Consider the following 16,782-nt stretch of genomic DNA (forward strand, 5'->3'; position numbering starts at 1 on the left):
CATCTTTACTTTCTTCCCCTCCATCCCTTGCACTCTCCTACCCTCTCTCCCACTCCATGGTTGGTGTGTTTACTCCACTCTTGTATTCTTATGCAACCTCACCCTTAGAGTCCATTCTTCCTCACCACTATCAACATCTAATAGAATTATCTAAACTTGCAATCCTCCATTCTTCGCTCTCTTTCCCTCCATTCCTTGCACTCTCCCATTCTCTCTCCTGCTCCCCCTTTTCTCTATTTCTCTAATCTACTCTCCCCATTAACTCCAAAGCTCATTCTACTTTCTTTCATAGTCCTTCTCTCCTACTTGCAACCCTCAAACTCCTAAATTGGCCTTCTCAACTCTTGTCCCTCAATCAATAAAGGAAACTAGCTTGCTGCTCCATGAACCCAATCTAGTATCCTTTTTTTAAAGCCTTACAACTTTTCTAGATGTGACAATCTTTTCTAAAAATCAAACCACAAATGGAGATGAAAACCTTCATCAACTATGATTAAGCACAACAACTCTTCGTCAGTAGGTTCTTGAGATACCGTCACACGACGGGAACATTTCTGCAAGGCTTGGCCTTCAGCAAGTGTTTGCTACCACATCACCCTGAGAGGGATCAAATGGTTGTATAGTCTATCACCCTAGTTGTTAGCTCCTATTACAAAGAATCCCTAGGCAATGAGATGGGATCTCTGGCAACAGGATTGTCTTTCTAACATCTAGCATTTAATTTTTTGTTGATTTTTATGGTTGGCACCTTTATGGTATTTGCCAACTTGTATGATTGTTTTTTTACAAGCATCAATAGAAGTTCTTTTCTTTGGAAAAAAAAAAACAACTCTTGTCACATGAGCTAATGCAAGAACTACTTTGCACTCTTTAGCCTACATCCCTCAATGTAATATGACATGAGGCCCTATGCTACATAGTGAACATATCCACTACCTTGAGCTCATATAAGCTTGCAAGTGACAAAAACCTTGGAATATTTTGAGAAGATAAAAAGAAACAAGATTTAGGTACCATTGTCAGGGAGGTAGTGTTAAAGACAAAAGGATCGGATCATGCATTAGCATGAGTGAATAAGAAAACAACACAAATTTAAAGTGAAATATCACTCAAGGGCTAGGAATCAAAAAATTTGTCCCATCTAGCCATCAAACCAATGCCATTTTATGCTTGTAACCTCATTTTCACAAAAAATATGAAGGAGTATAAAAAGTTTTAAATCCATAGAAAAATAAGAAAAGAGTTCACAAATCTTACTCCATAGTGTCTCTATAACATAGAGCCACTTGTGATGAGTAGTCACATTGTAAAAATTGTCAATTTGAAAATTTTGGGAAAGAATTTGGGCAAGACATGAGTACCATTCCAATTGGGCCAATGGAAGTTGGAAAAGTTGACCAAAATCAAAGGGTGAAGTATGAACTAGTTCTTTGTGATATTTAAAATGCTTGGGTTAAGTTTGGCTAATGAGTGCATTTGACCAGAATGTACCATTAGAAATCTATCAAGAGACTAAGTTCACACTTGGTGCAACTACCAAATCTTTTTGTATGAACAATCTAACAGTGCAAATCTAGCTTAAGCTTGATCAAACTTTAATTTGTGCATATGACATTTGGCAAAGCCAAGGTGTGCCCATAAGTGGGTCAAACACAATAAAAACACAACAAAGACCAAACTCATTTATGGGGAGTAAGGAGAAGAGCACGAGGAAAATTTCCTACCCATTTTGCAAAGGCAAAAAAGTAAAAAAGATGTATAAGACCTCAAGAACCTTGTGCCCATTTTCTTGCAAAAAGGAGGACATGGTGAAGTAAGACCCTCCTCAAGGCTTTATTTTCCATGAATGATTTATGAAAAAGAGTAAAATGTGAAGACTTAGCATGAATTTAAATGAAGTTCTTGGTTTTTTTCAAGAAAATCCACTTGCAAAGTTTCAACAATCTACATGATTTTAAAAAAATGAAATTTTCATGATTTTGATAAGCATAAGTGCCAAGATTATTCAAGAAGTTTGAAGGGGGGAAAGACACCTATATAAAGGGTAAGTTGAAGCAGCCAAAAGCTTGGCGGAAGAATCTGAGCCATTTGACAGAAAAATCCCCCCAAAAATATTATCTTTAAGTTTCTACCTAAGGTCTAACAGAACTACCCATGAGCATTATGTTAAACTTGCAAGCCTATTTACAAGCTGACTCTATCAAAGAGTCATCTTCTTAAAAGCAAGCCACTCATCTCTATTCGAACAAATGGTGGATATAGGCTACTAGAAATAAAGCAAAAATTGTATGGTACCAAGGCTTTACAGTAGGATCAATTGACACGACACAAGTTTCACAGCCACTGGATTACACGCATGGCATCCCAACTCTTTGATCACAATAAGCCATAACTCGGATGGGTAATAAAATGGATCCAAGAGTATGTTGTCTTTATGCCAACATGGACTTAGGTAGCATAGAATGTGTGCATAGAGTAGTAGCAAAGCATATGGCTAAGAAAAATCTCTCTTAGAAATCCTCAACATGCAAGTTCTACTTGCAACTCCTACATGCATGTTCTACATGCAAGTCCTACATGCGATTCCTACATGCAAGTTCTACATGCAACTCCTACATGCAACATGCAACTTCTATATGCAAGTTCTACATGTAGAGAGAGAATGTCTTACAAGTCTTACATGCAGAGAGATGCTCTCCAACTTATATAAATACCCCATAATGGAATGAAGCCCACACTATTTGGAGCATTGTGTTGAGTTCTACTTTGGTATTCTAAGTAATTGTCTCCAAGTGTCCATGCTTCCTTGCACTCCATGTCCAAAAGCATGTCCTATAGGACCTTGCAACTCCTTCTCCCCTCTCCTCCAACCTTGCAATCCACCTCTCCTCCCTCCTCCCTCCTCCCTCCTCCTCCTCCTCCCTCCTCCTCCCTCTTCTCTTTTCTCCTCTCTTCTCCTCTCCCCCCATGCTCTTACACCTTCTTCCTCTCCCACTCCTATGCTTTCCCTAAACCCTTAGTGCCTCAATCCTTGACCTCCATGATCTACAAGGGAGACGAGTTCTCCACCATGTACTCTACCTGACCCTCATTCTAATCCTTAAACCCCCTTTGGACCTTGGAACCTCTTCTAAACTTTGGAACCTCTCTCTGAACCTTGGAACCTCCTTCTAAACCTTGAACCTCCCTCTAACCCTTAAACTCCCAATGAAGGTGAAAGCCTTCATTACCCCAACCATGATGATGCATGTCCCTTTCACACATGCATGTACTATGTTTGCTTACCACACTTAAGCCTAAGTCTCTCATCGGAATACGACCCAATATCCTAAGCTACACTTATAGTACTAACGACAACATCAAAATATCTGTAGGTGACAAAAAGCCTTGGAACCTTGCATACTGAGAATACTTTTCTCTTTCTGCAGAAGTCGTAGGAAAGAGCTAACAAATAGATATGGTCATGAGTTAGAAGTATGTATGTATGTGTGGTTCTCGTGCCTACAAACCTTGTTGAGTGAATATACAAAAGAACAAAACATCAAGCCAAAGGATCCACAAGTGATGCAATCCATTGGGCATCCCATTCACTCTTACGAGTGGTGCGTCCTTGTTTTTATTACTTTCTCATATCCATATCCACTTAAACAAACCTAAGCTTAAGCTACTAAAGGGCAATCAAGCTAATCAAGAATTGATTATGTGTTCTTGGTTGAATGCACACTTGCCCTTGGCCTTGCAAGGTGTTCATGTGATCTAGTATGCAGCCTTGCATTCTTATATGAGGTCTCAAGGTGGGTCACTCATAAACATGTAACATAGCACATTAATGCACGGGGGATATTTCTTAATAGTGGAACTTACATGCCATTTACATACATAAGGAGACTAGCAAGATAATGTAATTTGTGTGTCTATATTTATGGATGGGTGTTTAAATTTTAAGATTAAAACTGTATACAAGCAAATACATGAGAAAACCTAAAAGTACAAGAATAGGGGTATTTTATATTTGCATATGCTATATGGGGTTTATGAAAAGTGACTCTCTCCCCCCCGGGCCCCGTGCCCCCATGAAGTGGATTTGTCAACACATGCACCTGAGCTAATCAAAATTGGGCTCTTAAGTTCAAAAAAGGTAAATTTTGATATGCCATTACTAATAAGTGGTAGGATATACTATAGTATAGTATGCTTGCCATGAGTATAGATGCATGTATTTGGCGCTTCTTTTGAAAAATTGATTTTTCCCATGAGTAACTTCAGCTATTCAAGAGTACTCAAGCTAAAATAAGTAGTCAAGCTAACACACCTCCCTTTTTGGTGTCCAACCCATGCAAACATGATATCTTACTTGTGAGTGCACTTGAGTGTACTTGTGGTCCCCAAATCAAGGTTTTGGTCAAAAGTATTTCTTTCATAGTACCACTCAAGCTACTAATATTGTGACTTAAGCAAAGAAATAGGGGCTCCTCTAGGGTAGGTAGCGGTGACAAAATGCAATTTTGCCAAAGAAAAAAAATAAGTATGACCCACGCCAATGGAGCTAGCTATTTAGTCTTGAGTTGAGCACTTTGGCAAAGGATGTGGTCAATGTTGCTATGCATTATTTGCTCATGTTGTTGAAGTGCTTGGATCAGTGTGTCTTGGATATTCCATTCTACACGAGAGTATGGCTCAATCATTAGCCAATTTATGGTGCAATCTTTACCCAAAGCATGTATGTTGGCTTCCCATCTGTGACATCGTGGAATTGCATAGAACTTGGGATGGGTTCTCAGACATGGAGGTGCACGCAAGTACTCTTTCAAGAAGATTACATCAAAAGCTTGGGATGGCACTAATCAGGTCCAGGATCCAACTTGCTTACCCAATCTTCACTAACTTGACGCTAACGAAGGTTGGTAGGGAAGTTGTCCAAGGTCCAGTCTAGGGTCCATCCACCTCAAGTTTTCATATCAGGATATTTGCTCCAAAAATCCTTGATGGGGTTATTAGGAAGTGGTATCACATCAAAATCATACCCATCATTGGGATTTGGCATGGGACTGCAAATTGGATTATCCAAATCATGATATTTAAAGTCAAATCCTGGGTCATTTTTTGCTAATGTTAGTAGTACAAGTAGTGTCGGAGGTGATGACGAGGTGGGAAGAGAATATGGGGACATGGGGAACAAATATGGAAGAGTGTTAGTTGGGGAAGGGGAATCAGAGGCGAGGCGGGGAAGAACTAGGCAAATGGTTTGAGCAACTTGATAATCCTCGAGGGTAGGATTAGCAAGGGAAGGGAAGAAGCTAGGTGTGAGGGCCTCGTAAGTTTGTGACTGTTGGGTTAGTTGAAAGTATTGAGAAGCATGAGCAAAGAGACGATGAAGGAAGTAGATGTTACACTAGAGCTCAGCAAAGGTTAAGAGGGTGGTAGCAGCAAGGGTAAGTGAGGTTATGAGGTTAGCATATAGAGTGGTTAGATATGGAATGTTGGATGTCAGATAGGCCCTATCATCCTTCGACACTTCTTTTTGCAGGTGCGATGGGATCATCAACTGAAAGGGTGGAATGTCAGTTATGTCATGCCTTGCAAATAATAGTGATGGTATTTGTAGCAATGGCAACAAACCAGTAATAACCTTGAGGGAAGGACTATCCATGAGGCATACATATGCGATGAAAGCATCCATCCTGAGTGCTATAAACTCAGCATGTGTCGATAAGAAGAAGATATTTTTCTCATCTTCGGACAAGTCTTAGAAAATTATGCGCAAAGTTTTGGTCCCTATGAAACATTCCCATTTGATTATTGGATGAGCGGATATGATCTTGATTTGGAGTTGCTTCCATTGGATAAGCACTCGTGCTTTGAGGTGACCTTCCGCTTGTAGAATAGCCACAAGCTGTTGGTACACCACCATTGTGCATTGTAGTGGGACTTCATTGGTGTTGTTTTCCATTTTCAAGTCTGTACACCAATTGAAAAGGTGTATTCCCTATACTAACCTTGAGTGTGGTTTGGTATGCCCATAAGACTACATTTAGTTTCTTTGCCCAATCAGAATGTTGTGGTTGTACTACCTTAGTAAGGATAATGCATAATAATTTGTTGGTGGATTCGGCTTGTCCATTCCCTTGGGAGTAGGTGTGCTTTTTCTATGAATTACCATAAAGCCAGACAAGAGACAATGCATGCCTCTATCCGACACAATTTCAATGGGACATCTAAATCAGGTGATCACATTCTCATATAAGAATCTTATGATGCTTCCTTCTGGCATGTGCCTTTTTGATTGCTTTAGCTTCAGTCCATCTGTAAAGTTATCAGTGGCCACAATGATGTATCATGCCTATGTCCCTTTTACTGCTGGATGGATGGGACCTACATAATCAATCCTCCATTTTTTAAATGGTTTTTGTGCAACAACTATTGTTAGGGGATTGAACTCTTTGTGTTGGGGTTTAGTAGTCTGTTGGCATACATCACAAGGAGAATTTGAGTCCTTATTGGTATGGGTATCTTCTGCAGGTTCATTATTCCCCTCAAGGTCTCTAGATCGATTGGTTCTTCATGTGTGAGTGGAGGATTTACCTGCATGACCTTAGCATCAATTTGCGAGAAGATGGGGTCTAGTGAATGGCAGTTGTCAATGGTTGCCAATGCTTGTATCCAATTATTGACATTGCTTTGTGTATCGCCCGCTATGGCATGCTGTTGCAGGGGAGCTAATTTGCTTGAAATCCTCGTTGAAGAGGTTTCATCCAACGCTCTAAGCACAATTGGTTTTATTGCGCGAGTTCAATCCAGCCTTTGAAACTCTCCTAGAGATTGGAAAAATTCCGTAATAGGATTCCAATGGAAATTGACACAGGGCAACTTAGAATGCTAGAGAGTGCGGCTCCTTCAAGTTGGCATGGTGGTACATTATGTTGCGGGTTTTGTTGTTGGAACAGAGGCTCGAGTACAGTATCAATACTCGGTGGGGCCAAATCAGGGATTGAATCTTGTGCTTGCTTCTCAGCCTCAAATTGAGCTTGTTCCTTTTGTATTCATTGTTGAAGGGCCTGAAGTCGAGCCTTCTTCATTTTTGCATTCGAGTATGGAGCTTCTTTTATTTGAGGCTCAGGACCTGATGTGGATGAGCTTGGATGCTCATTACTTGATTGAGTTAGAGGCACTTATGCTTTCTTTTGAAAAAGTCATCTTAATTGAATTGGAATATCAAGATCCTTTGTAGCCTCTTTTTGCTAGTGTGTAATTACATTCACAGGTTGTGATATTATGCTTGACGGCCCTAGACTTTGAGGATCCACCCCAATAATGCCAATTGGAACATCAGGCTTAGCCTCAGTTTGTTGCGGAATCTTTATTTTCATGGGACAATCCATACAGGCATGGCCTATGCCACAATCTCTGCAGAGTGGTTGGAAAGTAGTGGGGCTATCACGATGAGGGCACTTTGCAATCCGGTGATTCTCTCCACAACCATAGCACTTGATTGGCACTCGAGCGATATGTGTTGGGTCAAACTTGATTCGCATAGACTAGTATTAAACCTTCTACCCCTTCTACATAGTACATTGGGTACTCGGCTTCATAGTCGAATGGTGAATCCACTTCCTTGGCTTGAAGTTGTTGTATTGGAATTGTCGGAGGAGTTGGATTTGGCACTTTTGATATGGCCGTGGATTTGGATTCTTAAGTAATTGCGAGACTTGTGTTCAAATGGGAATAGGATTCAGCCTCGGAGTTGGGGTTTGTACAAGTGTCAGTTGCCTATACACTAGTATGGGTGCTGGTTGGTATTGTTGAGGTCGAGGCGGGTTGTTGCGCATGTTGAAGATGCAACTATTTTCATCATGGCCACCGACTACGCAGATATGGCACAACCTTAGCGATGGATTTGCTTGTGCAGTGATCTTGGCTCTTAGGACCGAGCATTCATTTGCTGTATGATTGATCATGTAGTGTGGGCACCATACATTTTCTCACGGTGAATAAGTCTAAGGTGGCAGCTGAGATATGTGAAGCTTTTGTTCCATAGCCTACATCATTTCTTCTTTTAGCTTCATGTTCATGGCCTCTAGGCAATCTCCATTAGATGTTTCAACAGTGGACTTAAATTTTTTCTTTTTAGAGCGCTTATCTCATGCACTGGCTCTTCCATCATCACTGTTGGTGTCTGAGTTGATCATGCCATCCTCAATGTCAATGGTTGTCGCGTGAGCAGCACTAAATGTTTCATAACTACTAATCTTTTTCATGTATTTGTGGATTTTCTTCCTTAGGCCTGTAATGAACTAGGCCATGAGGTACTTAGCATTGAGGTGTGGGTCACACTTGGCAATTAATCGTTTCATCTTGCCCAAGTACCTATGTACATCTTCTCGACGACCTTGTTCAAGCTTGCTTAGTTGGAGAGCAGGATCATCTTGTAGTCTCTCCATTTGAAAGCACCTCTTGAATTCTGTTTGCAGCAGATTCCATGTGGCTCTTTCTTCCACTAGAAGGTTCAGGTACCATTCTGAGGCTTCATTGGTTAAGGCCATGGGGAGGGACGGTGGCCATCGAGAGGGGAGGTGAGGGTGGAGGGAGTGGGGGTGGGACTCAAGGGGATGGGGAGGGGGGTGTGGAGAGGAGGGGACATGTAGAGGAGAGGAGGTGTAGAGGAGTGGTTGGAGAGTAGGGAGCGGAGGGCATAGGGAGCTACAAGATGAGGCACGGTTGGCATGAGCAGACGAAGGCCGTGGCATAAGAGGAGCACCACTGTGGGTGCTCAATGCTGCGGGCGTGAGACTTGGCAAAGCGTTGGCAGAGGGCCAACAAACTTGGTGGCACGAGGGCGGCTAGAGCCGTTGATGCTACTACAGGTAGATTGTGCCACCACGGGAGCATGGTCTACAAGGCTAGGCCCTTAAGCCTTAAGTTAGGGTGAGTTGGAGGGAAGGGGGGGTGGAGAGGGAGTGGGGGGGGAAGGGGGGGGTGCTGGTGGAGAGGGAAGGGGGTGGGTGGAGAGGGAGTAGGGGGGGGATGGAGGGGGTGGGTGGGTGGTGGAGAGGGAGGGGGGGGGGGTGGAGAGGGAGGGGGAGCAAGGGGTGGAGAGGGGGGGGGAGATGGAGGGGGAGGGTGGAGGGGGGGGAGGGGATGGAGGGGGGAGGAATGGAGGGGGGGGTGGAAATGGAGGGGGGGTGGGTGTTGGAGAGGGAGGGGAGGGGGAAAGAGAGGGGGGGGAAGAGGAGGGAGGGTGGTGGAGAGGGAGGGGGGTGAGGATGGAGGGGGGGGGGAAGGGGGGGTGAAGGAGGTGAAGGGGGGGGTGGAGAGAGGGGGGGGTGGGGGGGGTAAGGGTAAGGGGGGTTGGGGGGAAAGGAGGTGGAGGGTGGTTGGTGGAGAGAGAAGGGGGGGGGGGGGTGCAAACTTAATGGATGAAAAACTTTGATGAAAATTCAAAGGGAGGAGAAGTAAGGAAGTGTCTTTCCCATATAGTGATTTCAAGTTTGTTATATAGTGAATTGTATTTCCCATATAGTACAAGTATGTTGCTATGTAGGAAATGTGAGTTTTTATATGGAGAATAACATGAATTTTTACTTTGCTATGTAGGGAAGTGTCTTTCCTATGTAGCCCAAGTATGTTACTATGTTGGAAATGTGAGTTTAGAAAATGAAGTTTTTATCAAGCAAATTGGAGAGAATTATCTATTACCTATTAACCACGAACAAAGGAAAAAAGAAGCAAGGACACTTAGACCAAGAGCATGCCACATATCCAAAATCTCAGCCTGTGGACCTTTGAAACTGCTCTCCTTCATTTGAGAGTTCAGAATTGGAAGTAATGCTTGAAAATACCTTCAAGTTTTTCAAATTTGAAGCAATGCATACCATTGATGATACGATTGAGATCCCTGCTACTCAAGCTTCAAGTAGATGCCCATCACAAGGGAAATGGTGAAGGATCGTAAAGTCATTTTCTCAATGAGCAAAGAGTGCAAATTTGATGCATCCTTTAAACAAGTAGCCCAATATGTTGTGGACCTCATAATGATGGGGAGAATACCTATGATTGTTGCAGTGTAAAATCCTTTAAACGATCTAAAATGTAGATAGCATCGCCATGTTACAATAATGGAAATGGTGATGGATGATGATTTCATCCTGAAAGGCGGTTTGGGAGCCTACTCAACTCTAGTGAAGCTACAAGAAGGTGAAAGCACTCATGACTGTTTACAAAAATTGATGTTTTAATAATTAATGAATTATTTGAAACTTTGCAAACATTAAACATCAGTCTTTTGTGAACACTCCCTATTCTCAGACATGTGTGCATGTAAGCAAGATAGACCAACAACATGTAGATGTGGCATTTAGCTCAGATGTGAACTATATGAGTGGAAGCTTCCTTTTCTTTTCAACATCTCAAGCCTTCCTCTATCTTAGACACTAGATATGCCACAATACATTATTCATGACAATTCAATGGGTGTGTGAGGACAATATTTTTAAAAGAAAATAAATCTATGTCATCTATCTTAGACACCAAATATTCCACAATACGTTAGTCATGATCATTAATATATTAGTACCTTCATGCACCTAGAGGCATCACATTTGTCCATAAAAATGTCCAAGGTTGGATGCATCTACATCCATTTATGACCTTGAAGGGACAAAACATGGGTTTTGTAAGAAATATAACTAGATTACATGGGTTTGTGGCTTGGTGATTTATAATTGGTCTAGAATGGGATGAGGATGAGCCCCTTAAGAAAAAGAATAAGCATCTTCATCCAAGAAATTCCTCTTGAGGAAGTACGTCTTTGGTGACCAGGATAGGCAAAAAAGAGCCACCAATAAGTTAAACTCCTTAGCTATTAGAGTTGCCCTAATAGCATTCTTTACAACAATCATAGTAATCCCCTCCTGAGATTTCTTTTTTTTCTTAATTGCCCATAGCAAATCATTAGCAAAAAATATTCCTAGCTACCAATCGTATTATCCTCTCTACAATCTCGAGCTTCTGTTTAGCCTTGCCTCCCTCTCAATGTCTTAGACCAAGTCTTGATTAAAGGTGCAAAACTATCCTCGTTCAAAGGAGCAATTGTAGGCCAGCAATCAATAGGTTAGCTCCTCACTATTGAAGAAAATGACATAATGAAAAAACATGCGACTATGCAAATATATGAATCTGCATTGTTGCTTGATTGCAAATGAGATGAAAAAGTAAAAGGGAGGGCTTGCAACTTGTAGGTACATAAAAAACTAGATGATGACATGGCACCAAACACATAGAGGGGAAGGAAATTTTGAAACCCTAACATAAAGTATATAGCCATGATAGGACTGATAACCCACACTTCCCTCAACACAAAAATGTATGAGAAAGAGGTGGAGAGAGTCCTTGATGAACAGTCAAAGGAAATGTTGCAAAGGCTACACTAGGGGCTGCACACTAACCACTCAAATGCATTATTTTCTTTCTTACCCCCCATGTCCCTTTTCCTATTATGAAGAGAAGTTTTGGATCATGTCCCAAATCTTGTGTCTAAACGTAGAAATTAGGGATCAAGTCAGAAGACCAGTCCAACTTGCTAATGGAAAATTACATTATACTCAAGGGCTTCTAGAAAACCTTTCCTTCAGTTTAGCATAGAGGAAGAGTAAGGGAGATTTTTATGTTATTGAGATGGGGAAGTGTGACGCTATTATTGGAATGGATTGGTTAAATGTAAACAAAGCAATTATTGATTGTGGAGAAAGGACCGTTAGTTTTCTTAATGAAGATGGCAAAGATAAAATTATTCAAGGAGAAGAAAGAGATAGTAAAGCTTCTCTCATATCAGCCATGAAATTGCTGCGAGGAGTAAGACAGGGCTATGACACATTCCTCGTCTTTGTTGATAAGTTAAAGTAGGGAAGTGAAGATGAGACAGTACCACACTATGTTACAAAACTCCTTGAAGAATTTTCCGATGTGTTTCCTGATGATTTACCTAGAATGCCACCACCTAGACATTTTGACCATGCTATAGAGTTAGAACCAGGCACAAGTCCTTATTATCGGGCTCCCTATAGATTTAATGTGGATGAACTAAAGGAGTTAAAGCTTCAACTAGATGACTTGTTAAAGAAAGGGTTTATAAAGCCTAGTGTTTCTCCTTGGGGTGCTCCAGTCTTATTTCAAAAGAAAAAGGATGGAACTTATAGGCTTTGCATTGACTATAGAGGATTGAATCAGCATACTATAAAGAATAAGCACCCTCTACCTCACATTGATGAATTGTTGACTCAATTGAATGGTGCCACAGTGTTCTCTAAAATTGATTTGCGATTTGGTTACCATCAGTTTCGTATTAAGGAGGAGGACATTCCTAAAACTGCTTTTAGAACTCGCTATGGCCATTACGAATTTACTGTGCTTGCTTTTGGCTTGACCAATGCACCCGCTACCTTCATATGTCTAATGAATGATGTATTCCGTGAGTATTTAGATGACTTCATTCTGGTTTTCTTGGACGACATTTTTGTATATTCCAAGAATGGGGAACAACATGAACAACATCTAAGGAAAACACTTGAAAAGTTACGTGAGCATAAACTTTATGGGAGAAAGAGCAAATGTTTCTTCGCTAAAGACAAGCTTGTGTATTTGGGTCATGTGATTTCAAAAGATGGTATTCATACTGATCCTGACAAAGCAAGGCTTATTTCGGAGTGGTCTAGACAAAAAAATGTAAGGGAGGTAAGATTCTTTATTGGCTTAGCACAATATGAGAGAAAACATATCAAAGATTTCTCAAAAATAGCCTCTCCACTTACTAATTTAACAAAACTTGACAAGCAGTTTATATGGACAGAGAAGTGTCAACAAGCTTTTGATATTATAAAAGACAAAGTGGCTGAAAATTGTATTCTCAAGATACCCGAGATGGGTAAACCTTTTGTAGTGACATGTGATGCTAGTGGTAACCAACTTGGATGTGTACTTTCTCAAGATGGTCGTGTAGTGGAATATGAGTCTCAAAAATTAAGGAAGCATGAAGAGAACTATCCCACGCATGATCTCAAATTGGCTACCATTGTTCATGCATTGAAACATTGGACTATAAAAGACAAAGTGGCTGAAAATTGTATTCTCGAGATACTCGAGATGGGTAAACCTTTTGTAGTGACATGTGATGCTAGTGGTACCCAACTTGGATGTGTACTTTCTCAAGATGGTCGTGTAGTGGAATATGAGTCTCGAAAATTAAGGAAGCATGAAGAGTTTTATCCCACGCATGATCTCGAATTGGCTACCATTGTTCATGCGTTGAAACATTGGAGACACTTTCTACCTGGTGTAAAGTTCGAACTTCGAACGAATCATGAAAGTTTGAAGTACCTCTTCACTCAACCATTATTGAATAATAGGCAAAGAGGATGGATGAATCTTCTTTTCGAGTATGACTTTGAGATTAAGTACATTGAGGGAAAGGAGAATACGGTGGCTGATGCTTTAAGTAGAAGACCTTTCGTGAATGCCATCACCCTTATTCGTTCCGATCTTGCAGAAAACATTAGAAATGAACTTGAACATGATGTTTTTTATGCACCTATTCTTCAAAAGATTGCTCAAACACCTTGTGAAAAGATTGAAGGAAAGTTTCATTTGGTGAATGGTAATTTATATTGCCGTGATAGACTTTGTGTACCATGTGATTCACCTTTGAGATGGAAAATCTTGTATGATTGTCATGATGCTCCATTTTTGGGACATGTTGGATATAACAAAACATACAGCAAGGTTCGAAAATCATTTTATTGGCCTGCACTAAAGCGTGATGTTCATCGTTATGTCCAAGAATGCTTACAATGTCAACAAGTGAAGGTGGAACAACATAAGATTCCTGATAAGATGCAACCTTTGGATATAGCTTTTAGGAAGTGGGAATCAATATCCATGGATTTAATTACTAAACTACCTATAGCTCGAGGGGGATATGATACCATTTTTGTCGTCGTTGATCATCTTACCAAAATGGCACATTTCTTTCCTATGAAAAAGACTGATGGTGCTCTTGAGGTAGCTAAGTTGTTTGTGAAAGAAATTTTCCGATTGCATGGGATGCCTAAGAGTATTGTGTCACATAGGGATTCCAAATTTACTTCTAATTTTTGGAAGGCCACATTCAAAGCAATTGGGACGGAGCTTAAGATGAGTACAGCTTTTCACCCACAAACAGATGGAGAAACTGAAAGGGTTAGTCACGTACTTGAGGATATGCTTCGAATGTATGTTAATGAGAAGCAAACAAATTGGACTGAATTCCTATCCTTAGCCGAGTTTTCTTATAATAGTTCATGGCATTGCTCCATTCAAATGACTCCATTTGAAGCCATGTATGGTCAGAATTGCCACACTCCTGTGAATTTTGCAGATCCTCGAAATAGAGTCGAAGTGTCTAGACCAATGCTTGAGAGGATGGATGAGGAAGTGAAACTGATTCGAAAGAGCATTCAAAGAGCACAAGACAGGCAAAAGCATTACTATGATAAGAAGTAGTCTTTTCGTGAATTTTAGATTGGGGAGATGGTATTTCTGAAAGTAATACCTAAACGCAGTAATCTAATCCTTGGGAAGGATAGAAGACTCTCGCCTCGTTTCGCAGGACCTTTTAAAATCTTAAAGAGGGTGGGAACGATTGCATATCAACTTGAACTACCTGAGAACATAAAAGTGCATCCTATTTTCCATGTCTGTCTATTGAAATCTTATGTTGCCAACCTAACTCATATTTTGCAGGACAAGTCTAGGATCATGAAGGATGGGACTTTCAAAGTCGAACCTGAATATATATTGGATAGGAACACGAAGCGGCTTAGGAATAGAACAATAGAAGAAGTTTTGGTTAAGTGGGATGCTTATCCTGTAGAAGATGCTTCATGGGTAGACTTAGATGCCTTACTTACTGAGTTTCCTTCATTTAAACTCTGAGGACAGAGATCCTGAAGAGGGAACGGATGTGACACTCTAATTTTGTATATGAAATATTTTGGAATATATATCACAGATAGTGTTCAAAAAGGATGGTTTTGATGTTTTGAAGGTTTTGGGAAAGTTTGGTGTTGGTCGAAAAATTTTGGTTTTCATCCATTATGGTGTCGGCTAGATTTTGCGGCTTGATTTTGAGTTGGTTAAAGAAATAATTTGAAGAGACTCTGTGTGAGAGAGTTTTAGATCTTGTTGAGTAGAAAAACTTTATCCTAGTGAAAAATTTTTCATTCACTCGTTTGCATGCTTGTATGGAGGTCAAAAGTTGCTAACAAAGTGGTTTTGAGCTAAAAGTGCATCTTACTGGTGATGACAATTTGCTATATGCTTTCTTACAGCTGATTATCCTCTTTCTTGCAATGTGTCTTCTTTATTTTTTGTTGTGTAATTTTTGTGTATGTGTGATTCTTAGTATTGAGGTTTTTAATTTTTGGTGGTATAATTGGAATTGTGTTGGCATGAAGACTTTGAACACATTAGGGTGCATAATGGTTGACACAGTTAGTGGTGGAAAGAAAGGGAAGTTTACTAATAAAATTGGAAGACCTACTACTTTTAGTTGCCTATCATTTATTGGCCTATCTATGGAGGTGGCAACAAAGTTTTTAGGTCACCAGTATGCTTCTTCTTTTCAAAAGAATGATGCCATAGACTATGTTTAAATACATGCAGACAAGAGTTTAGTGGAGTGACCTTATGATGAGTTTGAGAAGAGGACTTATGAATCAGCTTTGGGCGACTGCATGGCCAAATATTCTAAGGTCGCCAACAGTGTTGGATTGTTGAATGTTGGTGTTGGTAGTATTTCTAGTGTGATTTTGTACTCATTTCAAAGCTTTAATGAGTAACTTTTTCATGCCGATTTCTTAAGGAATTAGTTTTGGTATTATTTCTAGTGTGGGGCAGTTTGATTCTTCTAGTGTTTCACCTCTTGGTTATCTAGGTTTTAGCATTGGTTATCTAGTGTAGATTAGCTGCTGGTCCTATTGATGTGAAGAGCTTTAAGGACGATGTTTATTTTGGTGAAGCTTTGGGGGAAGATGATGAATTTTTGCATGAATTGGTTCACTCTTGTTCGGAGGGTTTCGACTCATCTATGGATCGAGGTGGAAGTTCTGCATGGCTGGATCTTTCAAGGAATGTGTCTTCAACTTTTATGGTGTTCTTGATATCCAAAGATTTTGAGAAGAACTAGTTTGTGTTATGGCGAAGGTGATACAATTTAGTAGAAGTTTGTGAAATCCGATATTTTTGGTGTTGGTTGTAAAGGTTACCTACTATTGTAGGTAATAAACTTCTATTCGAAATAAAGTTTGTAAAATCATAATAAAGTTTGGAAATTTATAAGTGTGAAATTTTGATTGGTTTTTTAATTTACTATAAAGAGTATGTGTTTAGTGGAGATTGGCTTTATGGACTTTCTTCTTGTGCGGAATGTGTTACATGTTGCTTATGGTGTTTTGTTTTCCTAATGGCGAGGACATTAGTGGTTAGCTTTTAGGTTTTTTTTTTGTAATTAGGATTAATTGGATGGTTGGGATTTATTTCCTACCAACCTTAGACCTTGATGGAGAGAGAGGATAGGTTACATAGTCTGTTGGCTTACCTATTCCAGGTTGGGTAACCAAGGCACATGGCCTTAGGGGAGGGGACTTAGTCCATTATCTCTTTACTAAATTTGCCACACGTAGTACTAGGAGGAGGAGAGAACATAATTGAGGATAGAATAATAAAGAGTGCCCTTTCAAGAGGGCTCTTTCATTA

Source organism: Dipteris shenzhenensis, chromosome 30 (assembly GCF_047967505.1).
Source record: "Dipteris shenzhenensis isolate YYH24624 ecotype China chromosome 30, Dip_SZ_1.0, whole genome shotgun sequence".
Lineage (NCBI taxonomy): Eukaryota > Viridiplantae > Streptophyta > Polypodiopsida > Gleicheniales > Dipteridaceae > Dipteris > Dipteris shenzhenensis.